The following is a 15,771-nucleotide window of genomic DNA, read 5'->3' as shown; positions in this document are numbered from 1 at the left end:
CATCCCTGAAGGCAATTGTGCAGTGGGGCTCAGGACTACGCGGCGCAGAGACTATTATTGAAGCCACAGGTGATAGACAAGGAGGGAGGGAAGGACGTAAAACAAGCCCGGTCTGAAACACACAAACAAACTACTATTCCTTAACCTCCAAAGGCAGGTTTTGAAATTTCAAATTGGAAATCCGGGACGGACAGCACATCCCTTTGAAACAGACACAGAATGATGAGGGTCTGATAGCACACCATTTTACAGAGACAGAGAATGATCTTGGACAGACAGCAAATCCCCTTAAAAGGGACAAGGAAATAGAATGAATAAAAACAGATAAATATGTAAAACTCGGCAGGTCGTGCAGTTTTTGTGGAGGAAGAATCCGGTTTCACGTTCTGTCGGATAATAATTCCGATATTTCAGGAAAAAGTTAAAGATTACAGATGTTTTCAACAAAAATAGCGCCTGGAAAAAATACGCAGCGAGAAATGTCAAATGGGAACGTTTGTGATGCAGCGGAACGAAGGAGTGATTAAATAATACATGGCACAATGGAGAAAGGCAAAGTGGGTGGTAATCGGGCAATAACGTAACAAAGGATGGTCCAGAGGAGGTGTTAGTGGGAATAGCAGAACCATTAACAGACAATAGGAGCGGTGCTTATCATCCGATACGTTGAACCTAATGTTGAGGCCAGAAGACGAGAACATGCTTACAATATAGGGTATCACCGCCTTTTAATCAGACCAGGCAGCTTTGCCAGCCCGGATTGATTTCCTGTATGCTTTGAATTCGGCAGCCAAGGGACGAATTCAAAAAGCAGCTTCTCTCATCTTTTCAGCTCTAGAGAACCAGGACGCACTCATATTCAGGGCAGAGGTGGAGATTGACGCTGAATGTATGCTTATCCCAATTGAGGTGAACTTATGCGTACAGACAGGAAGATATACTGATCAAGTATCGGCCGGAACCAAACAAGGCTTTCGGTTATCCAACGAGTCACAGAGCCGAGTACCTCTGAGATATTTTAACTTTACTCAGTTTGGCGGGTTTCACTTTGCTCTGGGATTTGGATGCTCAGGGAACATCGGCGTAAAATCACACGTTTTAACGTGAAATACGTCTGTTTTCTCACATGTCGAGTGGCTGTTAGAAGCGGAAATTTGAGTAAAACATGGCGGGGCTCGTCCGGGATTTGGCCCGTGACTCTCGCATTTCAAATGTGATCATTCCGAAGGGAGAATCATAATCGTGGACCAACGAGCCGCCGACAGTGAAAAGCGCAGCTCTCAGATTCTGACGGTGGTGAGAAATGATATTATGGCCCATCGTGCATGTGCTGTCTCTCAGATACCTATCTAATTAGTGCCCCTCGCCATTGTACTGCAACTGTTCTCCTTTTGACGAATATATTATTAATTTGAGACATGACATGAGGAAAGTACAGCAACCCTGTAAGTAAAAGGGGAATTTGGAGATGAGATGAAATGTGAATGTCAAAAAGTGGTTAAGCTGCAATCCAACGACGACGAGAATGGGATTCGAACCCATGCGTGCAGAGCACAATGGATTAGCAGTCCATCGCCTTAACCTCTCGGCCACCTCGTCTCTGCTATAAGATATCGTCAGCCATTCAATCTCCTGCTTTTTGTATCCAAACAGAAATAATGTGCAAGAAAGTCCACTTCACAGCTTGCTCTGCCCGTGCATGCAGATCGACAATGATGAAAACTTGCCATGAGATTCTTTGAGCAAACAGCCGTCCTTCACTTCAGGTGAGTGACTGGAAGAGATGGTTGGTTTCTCGGCAGAATCACAAGAAAGAATATAAAATGTCTCGTAGCGCGCTAAGTTGACCGCGGCAGGACTCGAACCAGCAATCTTCTGATAACTTTGCGGTTGTCATCGAAGTCAGACGCCTTATCCATTAGGCCACGCGGCCGCTGCCAGCAACATTCATTGTGTTGTTGTATATATTGCGATCAAATTCGGGGCAACTGCAATATCAAGGAGTGGATTTAGGAAAAGATGAGCATATTTCGAGTGAATGAACAGATGCACTGCGATCTGGGTGCGCACCGGCGCAGGCAACCCCAATGTAAATTGGAACACTATAGTTTAACAATTCGGTCATTGCAGCTGAAATCATACTCCTTCTCAAACAATACAGGATGACCCGGGTTTATGAGAAAATCCGTTTTAAAGGGAAAGATTATGAACCGGAACTGACAACCAGCCCATTTAAACAGACACAGAATGATCCGGGATTGCAAGGACATCCCTTTTACCCAGATGCAGAATGACCCTTGACTGACAGCAGTTCCCTTTTAAAAGAATAAAGTGAGATTTCGATCATCCCTGAAGGCAATTGTGCAGTGGGGCTCAGGACCACGCGGCGCAGAGACTGTTATTGAAGCCACAGGTGATAGACAAGGAGGGAGGGAAGGACGTAAAACCAGCCCAGTCTGAAACACTCAAACAAACTAATATTCCTTAACCTCCAAAGGCAGGTTTTGAAATTTCAAATTGGAAATCCGGGACAGACAGCACATCCCTTTGAAACAGACACAGAATGATGAGGGTCTGATAGCACACCATTTTACAGAGACAGAGAATGATCTTGGACAGACAGCAAATCCCCTTAAAAGGGACACGGAAATAGAATGAATAAAAACAGATAAATATGTAAAACTGGGCAGGTCGTGCAGATTTTGTGGAGGAAGAATCCGGTTTCACGTTCTGTCGGATAATCATTCCGATATTTCAGAAAAAAGTTAAAGATTACAGATGTTTTCAACAAAAATAGCGCCTGGAAAAAATACGCAGCGAGAAATGTCAAATGGGAACGTTTGTGATGCAGCGGAACGAAGGAGTGATTAAATAATACATGGCACAATGGAGAAAGGCAAAGTGGGTGGTAATCGGGCAATAACGTAACAAAGGATGGTCCAGAGGAAGTGTTAGTGGGAATAGCAGAACCATTACCAGACAATGGGAGCGGTGCTTATCATCCGATACGTTGAACCTAATGTTGAGGCCAGAAGACGAGAACATGCTTACAAAATAGGCTGTCACCGCCTTTTAATCAGACCAGGCAGCTTTGCCAGCCCGGATTGATTTCCTGTCTGCTTTGAATTCGGCAGCCAAGGGACGAATTCAAAAAGCAGCTTCTCTCATCTTTTCAGCTCTAGAGAACCAGGACGCACTCATATTCAGGGCAGAGGTGGAGATTGACGCTGAATGTATGCTTATCCCAATTGAGGTGAACTTATGCGTACAGACAGGAAGATATACTGATCAAGTATCGGCCGGAACCAAACAAGGCTTTCGGTTATCCAACGAGTCACAGAGCCGAGTACCTCTGAGATATTTTAACTTTACTCAGTTTGGCGGGTTTCATTTTGCTCTGGGATTTGGATGCTAAGGGAACATCGGCGTAAAATCACACGTTTTAACGTGAAATACGTCTGTTTTCTCACATGTCGAGCGGCTGTTAGAAGCAGAAATTTGAGTAAAACATGGCGGGGCTCGTCCGGGATTTGGCCCGTGACTCTCGCATTTTAAATGTGATCATTCCGAAGGGAGAATCATAACCGTGGACCAACGAGCCGCCGACAGTGAAAAGCGCAGCTCTCAGATTCTGACGGTGGTGAGAAATGATATTATGGCCCATCGTGCATGTGCTGTCTCTCAGATACCTATCTAATTAGTGCCCCTCGCCATTGTACTGCAACTGTTCTCCTTTTGACGAATATATTATTAATTTGAGACATGACATGAGGAAAGTACAGCATCCCTGTAAGTAAAAGGGGAATTTGGCGATTCGGTTAAATGTGAATGTCAAAAAGTGTTCAAGCTGCAAGCCAACGACGACGAGAATGGGATTCGAACCCATGCGTGCAGAGCACAATGGATTAGCAGTCCATCGCCTTAACCTCTCGGCCACCTCGTCTCTGCTATAAGATAGCGTCAGCCATTCAATCTACTGCTTTTTGTATCCAAACAGAAATAATGTGTAAGAAAGTCCACTTCACAGCTTGCTCTGCCCGTGCATGCAGATCGACAATGATGAAAACTTGCCATGAGATTCTTTGAGCAAACAGCCTTCCTTCACTTCAGGTGAGTGACTGGAAGAGATGGTTGGTTTCTCGGCAGAATCACAAGAAAGAATATAAAATGTCTCGTAGCGAGCGAAGTTGACCGCGGCAGGACTCGAACCTGCAATCTTCTGATAACTTTGCGGTTGTCATCGAAGTCAGACGCCTTATCCATTAGGCCACGCGGCCGCTGCCAGCAACATTCATTGTGTTGTTGTATATATTGCGAGCAAATTCGGGGCAACTGCAATATCAAGGAGTGGATTTAGGAAAAGATGAGCATATTTCGAGTGAATGAACAGATGCACTGCGATCTGGGTGCGCACCGGCGCAGGCAACCCCAATGTAAATTGCAACACTATAGTTTAACAATTCGGTCATTGCAGCTGAAATCATACTCCTTCTCAAACAATACAGGATGACCCGGGTTTATGAGAAAATCCGTTTTAAAGGGAAAGATTATGAACCGGAACTGACAACCAGCCCATTTAAACAGACACAGAATGATCCGGGATTGCAAGGACATCCCTTTTACCCAGATGCAGAATGACCCTTGACTGACAGCAGTTCCCTTTTAAAAGAATAAAGTGAGATTCCGATCATCCCTGAAGGCAATTGTGCAGTGGGGCTCAGGACCACGCGGCGCAGAGACTGTTATTGAAGCCACAGGTGATAGACAAGGAGGGAGGGAAGGACGTAAAACCAGCCCAGTCTGAAACACACAAACAAACTAATATTCCTTAACCTCCAAAGGCAGGTTTTGAAATTTCAAATTGGAAATCCGGGACAGACAGCACATCCCTTTGAAACAGACACAGAATGATGAGGGTCTGATAGCACACCATTTTACAGAGACAGAGAATGATCTTGGACAGACAGCAAATCCCCTTAAAAGGGACACGGAAATAGAATGAATAAAAACAGATAAATATGTAAAACTCGGCAGGTCGTGCAGATTTTGTGGAGGAAGAATCCGGTTTCACGTTCTGTCGGATAATCATTCCGATATTTCAGGAAAATGTTAAAGATTACAGATGTTTTCAACAAAAATAGCGCCTGGAAAAAATACGCAGCGAGAAATGTCAAATGGGAACGTTTGTGATGCAGCGGAACGAAGGAGTGATTAAATAGTACATGGCACAATGGAGAAAGGCAAAGTGGGTGGTAATCGGGCAATAACGTAACAAAGGATGATCCAGAGGAAGTGTTAGTGGGAATAGCAGAACCATTACCAGACAATGGGAGTGGTGCTTATCATCCGATACGTTGAACCTAATGTTGAGGCCAGAAGACGAGAACATGCTTACAATATAGGCTGTCACCGCCTTTTAATAAGACCAGGCAGCTTTGCCAGCCCGGATTGATTTCCTGTCTGCTTTGAATTCGGCAGCCAAGGGACGAATTCAAAAAGCAGCTTCTCTCATCTTTTCAGCTCTAGAGAACCAGGACGCACTCATATTCAGGGCAGAGGTGGAGATTGACGCTGAATGTATGCTTATCCCAATTGAGGTGAACTTATGCGTACAGACAGGAAGATATACTGATCAAGTATCGGCCGGAACCAAACAAGGCTTTCGGTTATCCAACGAGTCACAGAGCCGAGTACCTCTGAGATATTTTAACTTTACTCAGTTTGGCGGGTTTCACTTTGCTCTGGGATTTGGATGCTCAGGGAACATCGGCGTAAAATCACACGTTTTAACGTGAAATACGTCTGTTTTCTCACATGTCGAGCGGCTGTTAGAAGCGGAAATTTGAGTAAAACATGGCGGGGCTCGTCCGGGATTTGGCCCGTGACTCTCGCATTTCAAATGTGATCATTCCGAAGGGAGAATCATAATCGTGGACCAACGAGCCGCCGACAGTGAAAAGCGCAGCTCTCAGATTCTGACGGTGGTGAGAAATGATATTATGGCCCATCGTGCATGTGCTGTCTCTCAGATACCTATCTAATTAGTGCCCCTCGCCATTGTACTGCAACTGTTCTCCTTTTGACGAATATATTATTAATTTGAGACATGACATGAGGAAAGTACAGCAACCCTGTAAGTAAAAGGGGAATTTGGAGATGAGATGAAATGTGAATGTCAAAAAGTGGTTAAGCTGCAATCCAACGACGACGAGAATGGGATTCGAACCCATGCGTGCAGAGCACAATGGATTAGCAATCCATCGCCTTAACCTCTCGGCCACCTCGTCTCTGCTATAAGATATCGTCAGCCATTCAATCTCCTGCTTTTTGTATCCAAACAGAAATAATGTGCAAGAAAGTCCACTTCACAGCTTGCTCTGCCCGTGCATGCAGATCGACAATGATGAAAACTTGCCATGAGATTCTTTGAGCAAACAGCCTTCCTTCACTTCAGGTGAGTGACTGGAAGAGATGGTTGGTTTCTCGGCAGAATCACAAGAAAGAATATAAAATGTCTCGTAGCGCGCTAAGTTGACCGCGGCAGGACTCGAACCAGCAATCTTCTGATAACTTTGCGGTTGTCATCGAAGTCAGACGCCTTATCCATTAGGCCACGCGGCCGCTGCCAGCAACATTCATTGTGTTGTTGTATATATTGCGAGCAAATTCGGGGCAACTGCAATATCAAGGAGTGGATTTAGGAAAAGATGAGCATATTTCGAGTGAATGAACAGATGCACTGCGATCTGGGTGCGCACCGGCGCAGGCAACCCCAATGTAAATTGCAACACTATAGTTTAACAATTCGGTCATTGCAGCTGAAATCATACTCCTTCTCAAACAATACAGGATGACCCGGGTTTATGAGAAAATCCGTTTTAAAGGGAAAGATTATGAACCGGAACTGACAACCAGCCCATTTAAACAGACACAGAATGATCCGGGATTGCAAGGACATCCCTTTTACCCAGATGCAGAATGACCCTTGACTGACAGCAGTTCCCTTTTAAAAGAATAAAGTGAGATTCCGATCATCCCTGAAGGCAATTGTGCAGTGGGGCTCAGGACCACGCGGCGCAGAGACTGTTATTGAAGCCACAGGTGATAGACAAGGAGGGAGGGAAGGACGTAAAACCAGCCCAGTCTGAAACACACAAACAAACTAATATTCCTTAACCTCCAAAGGCAGGTTTTGAAATTTCAAATTGGAAATCCGGGACAGACAGCACATCCCTTTGAAACAGACACAGAATGATGAGGGTCTGATAGCACACCATTTTACAGAGACAGAGAATGATCTTGGACAGACAGCAAATCCCCTTAAAAGGGACACGGAAATAGAATGAATAAAAACAGATAAATATGTAAAACTCGGCAGGTCGTGCAGATTTTGTGGAGGAAGAATCCGGTTTCACGTTCTGTCGGATAATCATTCCGATATTTCAGGAAAATGTTAAAGATTACAGATGTTTTCAACAAAAATAGCGCCTGGAAAAAATACGCAGCGAGAAATGTCAAATGGGAACGTTTGTGATGCAGCGGAACGAAGGAGTGATTAAATAGTACATGGCACAATGGAGAAAGGCAAAGTGGGTGGTAATCGGGCAATAACGTAACAAAGGATGATCCAGAGGAAGTGTTAGTGGGAATAGCAGAACCATTACCAGACAATGGGAGTGGTGCTTATCATCCGATACGTTGAACCTAATGTTGAGGCCAGAAGACGAGAACATGCTTACAATATAGGCTGTCACCGCCTTTTAATAAGACCAGGCAGCTTTGCCAGCCCGGATTGATTTCCTGTCTGCTTTGAATTCGGCAGCCAAGGGACGAATTCAAAAAGCAGCTTCTCTCATCTTTTCAGCTCTAGAGAACCAGGACGCACTCATATTCAGGGCAGAGGTGGAGATTGACGCTGAATGTATGCTTATCCCAATTGAGGTGAACTTATGCGTACAGACAGGAAGATATACTGATCAAGTATCGGCCGGAACCAAACAAGGCTTTCGGTTATCCAACGAGTCACAGAGCCGAGTACCTCTGAGATATTTTAACTTTACTCAGTTTGGCGGGTTTCACTTTGCTCTGGGATTTGGATGCTCAGGGAACATCGGCGTAAAATCACACGTTTTAACGTGAAATACGTCTGTTTTCTCACATGTCGAGCGGCTGTTAGAAGCGGAAATTTGAGTAAAACATGGCGGGGCTCGTCCGGGATTTGGCCCGTGACTCTCGCATTTCAAATGTGATCATTCCGAAGGGAGAATCATAATCGTGGACCAACGAGCCGCCGACAGTGAAAAGCGCAGCTCTCAGATTCTGACGGTGGTGAGAAATGATATTATGGCCCATCGTGCATGTGCTGTCTCTCAGATACCTATCTAATTAGTGCCCCTCGCCATTGTACTGCAACTGTTCTCCTTTTGACGAATATATTATTAATTTGAGACATGACATGAGGAAAGTACAGCAACCCTGTAAGTAAAAGGGGAATTTGGAGATGAGATGAAATGTGAATGTCAAAAAGTGGTTAAGCTGCAATCCAACGACGACGAGAATGGGATTCGAACCCATGCGTGCAGAGCACAATGGATTAGCAATCCATCGCCTTAACCTCTCGGCCACCTCGTCTCTGCTATAAGATATCGTCAGCCATTCAATCTCCTGCTTTTTGTATCCAAACAGAAATAATGTGCAAGAAAGTCCACTTCACAGCTTGCTCTGCCCGTGCATGCAGATCGACAATGATGAAAACTTGCCATGAGATTCTTTGAGCAAACAGCCTTCCTTCACTTCAGGTGAGTGACTGGAAGAGATGGTTGGTTTCTCGGCAGAATCACAAGAAAGAATATAAAATGTCTCGTAGCGCGCTAAGTTGACCGCGGCAGGACTCGAACCAGCAATCTTCTGATAACTTTGCGGTTGTCATCGAAGTCAGACGCCTTATCCATTAGGCCACGCGGCCGCTGCCAGCAACATTCATTGTGTTGTTGTATATATTGCGATCAAATTCGGGGCAACTGCAATATCAAGGAGTGGATTTAGGAAAAGATGAGCATATTTCGAGTGAATGAACAGATGCACTGCGATCTGGGTGCGCACCGGCGCAGCCAACCCCAATGTAAATTGGAACACTATAGTTTAACAATTCGGTCATTGCAGCTGAAATCATACTCCTTCTCAAACAATACAGGATGACCCGGGTTTATGAGAAAATCCGTTTTAAAGGGAAAGATTATGAACCGGAACTGACAACCAGCCCATTTAAACAGACACAGAATGATCCGGGATTGCAAGGACATCCCTTTTACCAAGATGCAGAATGACCCTTGACTGACAGCAGTTCCCTTTTAAAAGAATAAAGTGAGATTTCGATCATCCCTGAAGGCAATTGTGCAGTGGGGCTCAGGACCACGCGGCGCAGAGACTGTTATTGAAGCCACAGGTGATAGACAAGGAGGGAGGGAAGGACGTAAAACCAGCCCAGTCTGAAACACTCAAACAAACTAATATTCCTTAACCTCCAAAGGCAGGTTTTGAAATTTCAAATTGGAAATCCGGGACAGACAGCACATCCCTTTGAAACAGACACAGAATGATGAGGGTCTGATAGCACACCATTTTACAGAGACAGAGAATGATCTTGGACAGACAGCAAATCCCCTTAAAAGGGACACGGAAATAGAATGAATAAAAACAGATAAATATGTAAAACTTGGCAGGTCGTGCAGATTTTGTGGAGGAAGAATCCGGTTTCACGTTCTGTCGGATAATCATTCCGATATTTCAGAAAAAAGTTAAAGATTACAGATGTTTTCAACAAAAATAGCGCCTGGAAAAAATACGCAGCGAGAAATGTCAAATGGGAACGTTTGTGATGCAGCGGAACGAAGGAGTGATTAAATAATACATGGCACAATGGAGAAAGGCAAAGTGGGTGGTAATCGGGCAATAACGTAACAAAGGATGGTCCAGAGGAAGTGTTAGTGGGAATAGCAGAACCATTACCAGACAATGGGAGCGGTGCTTATCATCCGATACGTTGAACCTAATGTTGAGGCCAGAAGACGAGAACATGCTTACAAAATAGGCTGTCACCGCCTTTTAATCAGACCAGGCAGCTTTGCCAGCCCGGATTGATTTCCTGTCTGCTTTGAATTCGGCAGCCAAGGGACGAATTCAAAAAGCAGCTTCTCTCATCTTTTCAGCTCTAGAGAACCAGGACGCACTCATATTCAGGGCAGAGGTGGAGATTGACGCTGAATGTATGCTTATCCCAATTGAGGTGAACTTATGCGTACAGACAGGAAGATATACTGATCAAGTATCGGCCGGAACCAAACAAGGCTTTCGGTTATCCAACGAGTCACAGAGCCGAGTACCTCTGAGATATTTTAACTTTACTCAGTTTGGCGGGTTTCACTTTGCTCTGGGATTTGGATGCTCAGGGAACATCGGCGTAAAATCACACGTTTTAACGTGAAATACGTCTGTTTTCTCACATGTCGAGCGGCTGTTAGAAGCGGAAATTTGAGTAAAACATGGCGGGGCTCGTCCGGGATTTGGCCCGTGACTCTCGCATTTCAAATGTGATCATTCCGAAGGGAGAATCATAATCGTGGACCAACGAGCCGCCGACAGTGAAAAGCGCAGCTCTCAGATTCTGACGGTGGTGAGAAATGATATTATGGCCCATCGTGCATGTGCTGTCTCTCAGATAGCTATCTAATTAGTGCCCCTCGCCATTGTACTGCAACTGTTCTCCTTTTGACGAATATATTATTAATTTGAGACATGACATGAGGAAAGTACAGCATCCCTGTAAGTAAAAGGGGAATTTGGCGATTCGGTTAAATGTGAATGTCAAAAAGTGTTCAAGCTGCAAGCCAACGACGACGAGAATGGGATTCGAACCCATGCGTGCAGAGCACAATGGATTAGCAGTCCATCGCCTTAACCTCTCGGCCACCTCGTCTCTGCTATAAGATAGCGTCAGCCATTCAATCTACTGCTTTTTGTATCCAAACAGAAATAATGTGTAAGAAAGTCCACTTCACAGCTTGCTCTGCCCGTGCATGCAGATCGACAATGATGAAAACTTGCCATGAGATTCTTTGAGCAAACAGCCTTCCTTCACTTCAGGTGAGTGACTGGAAGAGATGGTTGGTTTCTCGGCAGAATCACAAGAAAGAATATAAAATGTCTCGTAGCGAGCGAAGTTGACCGCGGCAGGACTCGAACCTGCAATCTTCTGATAACTTTGCGGTTGTCATCGAAGTCAGACGCCTTATCCATTAGGCCACGCGGCCGCTGCCAGCAACATTCATTGTGTTGTTGTATATATTGCGAGCAAATTCGGGGCAACTGCAATATCAAGGAGTGGATTTAGGAAAAGATGAGCATATTTCGAGTGAATGAACAGATGCACTGCGATCTGGGTGCGCACCGGCGCAGGCAACCCCAATGTAAATTGGAACACTATAGTTTAACAATTCGGTCATTGCAGCTGAAATCATACTCCTTCTCAAACAATACAGGATGACCCGGGTTTATGAGAAAATCCGTTTTAAAGGGAAAGATTATGAACCGGAACTGACAACCAGCCCATTTAAACAGACACAGAATGATCCGGGATTGCAAGGACATCCCTTTTACCCAGATGCAGAATGACCCTTGACTGACAGCAGTTCCCTTTTAAAAGAATAAAGTGAGATTCCGATCATCCCTGAAGGCAATTGTGCAGTGGGGCTCAGGACCACGCGGCGCAGAGACTGTTATTGAAGCCACAGGTGATAGACAAGGAGGGAGGGAAGGACGTAAAACCAGCCCAGTCTGAAACACACAAACAAACTAATATTCCTTAACCTCCAAAGGCAGGTTTTGAAATTTCAAATTGGAAATCCGGGACAGACAGCACATCCCTTTGAAACAGACACAGAATGATGAGGGTCTGATAGCACACCATTTTACAGAGACAGAGAATGATCTTGGACAGACAGCAAATCCCCTTAAAAGGGACACGGAAATAGAATGAATAAAAACAGATAAATATGTAAAACTCGGCAGGTCGTGCAGATTTTGTGGAGGAAGAATCCGGTTTCACGTTCTGTCGGATAATCATTCCGATATTTCAGGAAAATGTTAAAGATTACAGATGTTTTCAACAAAAATAGCGCCTGGAAAAAATACGCAGCGAGAAATGTCAAATGGGAACGTTTGTGATGCAGCGGAACGAAGGAGTGATTAAATAGTACATGGCACAATGGAGAAAGGCAAAGTGGGTGGTAATCGGGCAATAACGTAACAAAGGATGATCCAGAGGAAGTGTTAGTGGGAATAGCAGAACCATTACCAGACAATGGGAGCGGTGCTTATCATTCGATACGTTGAACCTAATGTTGAGGCCAGAAGACGAGAACATGCTTACAATATAGGCTGTCACCGCCTTTTAATAAGACCAGGCAGCTTTGCCAGCCCGGATTGATTTCCTGTTTGCTTTGAATTCGGCAGCCAAGGGACGAATTCAAAAAGCAGCTTCTCTCATCTTTTCAGCTCTAGAGAACCAGGACGCACTCATATTCAGGGCAGAGGTGGAGATTGACGCTGAATGTATGCTTATCCCAATTGAGGTGAACTTATGCGTACAGACAGGAAGATATACTGATCAAGTATCGGCCGGAACCAAACAAGGCTTTCGGTTATCCAACGAGTCACAGAGCCGAGTACCTCTGAGATATTTTAACTTTACTCAGTTTGGCGGGTTTCACTTTGCTCTGGGATTTGGATGCTCAGGGAACATCGGCGTAAAATCACACGTTTTAACGTGAAATACGTCTGTTTTCTCACATGTCGAGCGGCTGTTAGAAGCGGAAATTTGAGTAAAACATGGCGGGGCTCGTCCGGGATTTGGCCCGTGACTCTCGCATTTCAAATGTGATCATTCCGAAGGGAGAATCATAATCGTGGACCAACGAGCCGCCGACAGTGAAAAGCGCAGCTCTCAGATTCTGACGGTGGTGAGAAATGATATTATGGCCCATCGTGCATGTGCTGTCTCTCAGATACCTATCTAATTAGTGCCCCTCGCCATTGTACTGCAACTGTTCTCCTTTTGACGAATATATTATTAATTTGAGACATGACATGAGGAAAGTACAGCATCCCTGTAAGTAAAAGGGGAATTTGGAGATGAGATGAAATGTGAATGTCAAAAAGTGGTTAAGCTGCAATCCATCGACGACGAGAATGGGATTCGAACCCATGCGTTCAGAGCACAATGGATTAGCAGGCCATCGCCTTAACCTCTCGGCCACCTCGTCTCTGCTATAAGATATCGTCAGCCATTCAATCTCCTGCTTTTTGTATCCAAACAGAAATAATGTGCAAGAAAGTCCACTTCACAGCTTGCTCTGCCCGTGCATGCAGATCGACAATGATGAAAACTTGCCATGAGATTCTTTGAGCAAACAGCCTTCCTTCACTTCAGGTGAGTGACTGGAAGAGATGGTTGGTTTCTCGGCAGAATCACAACAAAGAATATAAAATGTCTCGTACCGAGCTAAGTTGACCGCGGCAGGACTCGAACCTGCAATTTTCTGATAACTTTGCGGTTGTCATCGAAGTCAGACGCCTTATCCATTAGGCCACGCGGCCGCTGCCAGCAGCATTCATTGTGTTGTTGTATATATTGCGATCAAATTCGGGGCAACTGCAATATCAAGGAGTGGATTTAGGAAAAGATGAGCATATTTCGAGTGAATGAACAGATGCACTGCGATCTGGGTGCGCACCGGCGCAGGCAACCCCAATGTAAATTGGAACACTATAGTTTAACAATTCGGTCATTGCAGCTGAAATCATACTCCTTCTCAAACAATACAGGATGACCCGGGTTTATGAGAAAATCCGTTTTAAAGGGAAAGATTATGAACCGGAACTGACAACCAGCCCATTTAAACAGACACAGAATGATCCGGGATTGCAAGGACATCCCTTTTACCCAGATGCAGAATGACCCTTGACTGACAGCAGTTCCCTTTTAAAAGAATAAAGTGAGATTTCGATCATCCCTGAAGGCAATTGTGCAGTGGGGCTCAGGACTACGCGGCGCAGAGACTGTTATTGAACCCACAGGTGATAGACAAGGAGGGAGGGAAGGACGTAAAACCAGCCCGGTCTGAAACACACAAACAAACTACTATTCCTTAACATCCAAAGGCAGGTTTTGAAATTTCAAATTGGAAATCCGGGACGGACAGCACATCCCTTTGAAACAGACACAGAATGATGAGGGTCTGATAGCACACCATTTTACAGAGACAGAGAATGATCTTGGACAGACAGCAAATCCCCTTAAAAGGGACACGGAAATAGAATGAATAAAAACAGATAAATATGTAAAACTCGGCAGGTCGTGCAGATTTTGTGGAGGAAGAATCCGGTTTCACGTTCTGTCGGATAATAATTCCGATATTTCAGGAAAAATTTAAAGATTACAGATGTTTTCAACAAAAATAGCGCCTGGAAAAAATACGCAGCGAGAAATGTCAAATGGGAACGTTTGTGATGCAGCGGAACGAAGGAGTGATGAAATAATACATGGCACAATGGAGAAAGGCAAAGTGGGTGGTAATCGGGCAATAACGTAACAAAGGATGGTCCAGAGGAAGTGTTAGTGGGAACAGCAGAACCATTACCAGACAATAGGAGCGGTGCTTATCATCTGATACGTTGAACCTAATGTTGAGGCCAGAAGACGAGAACATGCTTACAATATAGGGTATCACCGCCTTTTAATCAGACCAGGCAGCTTTGCCTGCCCGGATTGATTTCCTGTATGCTTTGAATTCGGCAGCCAAGGGACGAATTCAAAAAGCAGCTTCTCTCATCTTTTCAGCTCTAGAGAACCAGGACGCACTCATATTCAGGGCAGAGGTGGAGATTGACGCTGAATGTATGCTTATCCCAATTGAGGTGAACTTATGCGTACAGACAGGAAGATATACTGATCAAGTATCGGCCGGAACCAAACAAGGCTTTCGGTTATCCAACGAGTCACAGAGCCGAGTACCTCTGAGATATTTTAACTTTACTCAGTTTGGCGGGTTTCATTTTGCTCTGGGATTTGGATGCTAAGGGAACATCGGCGTAAAATCACACGTTTTAACGTGAAATACGTCTGTTTTCTCACATGTCGAGCGGCTGTTAGAAGCAGAAATTTGAGTAAAACATGGCGGGGCTCGTCCGGGATTTGGCCCGTGACTCTCGCATTTCAAATGTGATCATTCCGAAGGGAGAATCATAACCGTGGACCAACGAGCCGCCGACAGTGAAAAGCGCAGCTCTCAGATTCTGACGGTGGTGAGAAATGATATTATGGCCCATCGTGCATGTGCTGTCTCTCAGATACCTATCGAATTAGTGCCCCTCGCCATTGTACTGCAACTGTTCTCCTTTTGACGAATATATTATTAATTTGAGACATGACATGAGGAAAGTACAGCAACCCTGTAAGTAAAAGGGGAATTTGGAGATGAGATGAAATGTGAATGTCAAAAAGTGGTTAAGCTGCAATCCAACGACGACGAGAATGGGATTCGAACCCATGCGTGCTGAGCACAATGGATTAGCAGGCCATCGCCTTAACCTCTCGGCCACCTCGTCTCTGCTATAAGATATCGTCAGCCATTCAATCTCCTGCTTTTTGTATCCAAACAGAAATAATGTGCAAGAAAGTCCACTTCACAGCTTGCTCTGCCCGTGCATGCAGAT

At 44.8% G+C, this 15,771-nt stretch overlaps 13 non-coding genes across 13 annotated transcripts; all 13 read right to left on the bottom strand.

Moving 5' to 3' along the window:
• Positions 1-1,517: 1,517 nt before the first annotated feature.
• trnas-gcu (transfer RNA serine (anticodon GCU)) lies at positions 1,518-1,599 on the bottom strand. The gene has a single exon. It is a non-coding gene; the product is annotated as a tRNA-Ser (tRNA).
• Positions 1,600-1,844: 245 nt separating this feature from the next.
• trnar-ucg (transfer RNA arginine (anticodon UCG)) lies at positions 1,845-1,933 on the bottom strand. Its single transcript is given in 2 exon segments — positions 1,845-1,880; positions 1,897-1,933. It is a non-coding gene; the product is annotated as a tRNA-Arg (tRNA).
• A 1,928-nt stretch (positions 1,934-3,861) lies between these two features.
• Positions 3,862-3,943, bottom strand: trnas-gcu (transfer RNA serine (anticodon GCU)). The gene has a single exon. It is a non-coding gene; the product is annotated as a tRNA-Ser (tRNA).
• A 245-nt stretch (positions 3,944-4,188) lies between these two features.
• On the bottom strand, positions 4,189-4,277 carry trnar-ucg (transfer RNA arginine (anticodon UCG)). Its single transcript is given in 2 exon segments — positions 4,189-4,224; positions 4,241-4,277. It is a non-coding gene; the product is annotated as a tRNA-Arg (tRNA).
• A 1,928-nt stretch (positions 4,278-6,205) lies between these two features.
• trnas-gcu (transfer RNA serine (anticodon GCU)) lies at positions 6,206-6,287 on the bottom strand. The gene has a single exon. It is a non-coding gene; the product is annotated as a tRNA-Ser (tRNA).
• Positions 6,288-6,532: 245 nt separating this feature from the next.
• On the bottom strand, positions 6,533-6,621 carry trnar-ucg (transfer RNA arginine (anticodon UCG)). Its single transcript is given in 2 exon segments — positions 6,533-6,568; positions 6,585-6,621. It is a non-coding gene; the product is annotated as a tRNA-Arg (tRNA).
• Positions 6,622-8,549: 1,928 nt separating this feature from the next.
• trnas-gcu (transfer RNA serine (anticodon GCU)) lies at positions 8,550-8,631 on the bottom strand. The gene has a single exon. It is a non-coding gene; the product is annotated as a tRNA-Ser (tRNA).
• A 245-nt stretch (positions 8,632-8,876) lies between these two features.
• Positions 8,877-8,965, bottom strand: trnar-ucg (transfer RNA arginine (anticodon UCG)). Its single transcript is given in 2 exon segments — positions 8,877-8,912; positions 8,929-8,965. It is a non-coding gene; the product is annotated as a tRNA-Arg (tRNA).
• Positions 8,966-10,893: 1,928 nt separating this feature from the next.
• Positions 10,894-10,975, bottom strand: trnas-gcu (transfer RNA serine (anticodon GCU)). The gene has a single exon. It is a non-coding gene; the product is annotated as a tRNA-Ser (tRNA).
• Positions 10,976-11,220: 245 nt separating this feature from the next.
• Positions 11,221-11,309, bottom strand: trnar-ucg (transfer RNA arginine (anticodon UCG)). The gene is given in 2 exon segments: positions 11,221-11,256; positions 11,273-11,309. It is a non-coding gene; the product is annotated as a tRNA-Arg (tRNA).
• Positions 11,310-13,237: 1,928 nt separating this feature from the next.
• Positions 13,238-13,319, bottom strand: trnas-gcu (transfer RNA serine (anticodon GCU)). The gene has a single exon. It is a non-coding gene; the product is annotated as a tRNA-Ser (tRNA).
• Positions 13,320-13,564: 245 nt separating this feature from the next.
• On the bottom strand, positions 13,565-13,653 carry trnar-ucg (transfer RNA arginine (anticodon UCG)). The gene is given in 2 exon segments: positions 13,565-13,600; positions 13,617-13,653. It is a non-coding gene; the product is annotated as a tRNA-Arg (tRNA).
• Positions 13,654-15,581: 1,928 nt separating this feature from the next.
• Positions 15,582-15,663, bottom strand: trnas-gcu (transfer RNA serine (anticodon GCU)). Its single transcript has one exon. It is a non-coding gene; the product is annotated as a tRNA-Ser (tRNA).
• Between the last annotated feature and the right edge of the window lie 108 nt (positions 15,664-15,771).

This window comes from Pristiophorus japonicus, unplaced genomic scaffold (assembly GCF_044704955.1).
Source record: "Pristiophorus japonicus isolate sPriJap1 unplaced genomic scaffold, sPriJap1.hap1 HAP1_SCAFFOLD_49, whole genome shotgun sequence".
NCBI lineage: Eukaryota > Metazoa > Chordata > Chondrichthyes > Pristiophoridae > Pristiophorus > Pristiophorus japonicus.
This window is presented reverse-complemented; position numbering and strand designations above follow the sequence as displayed.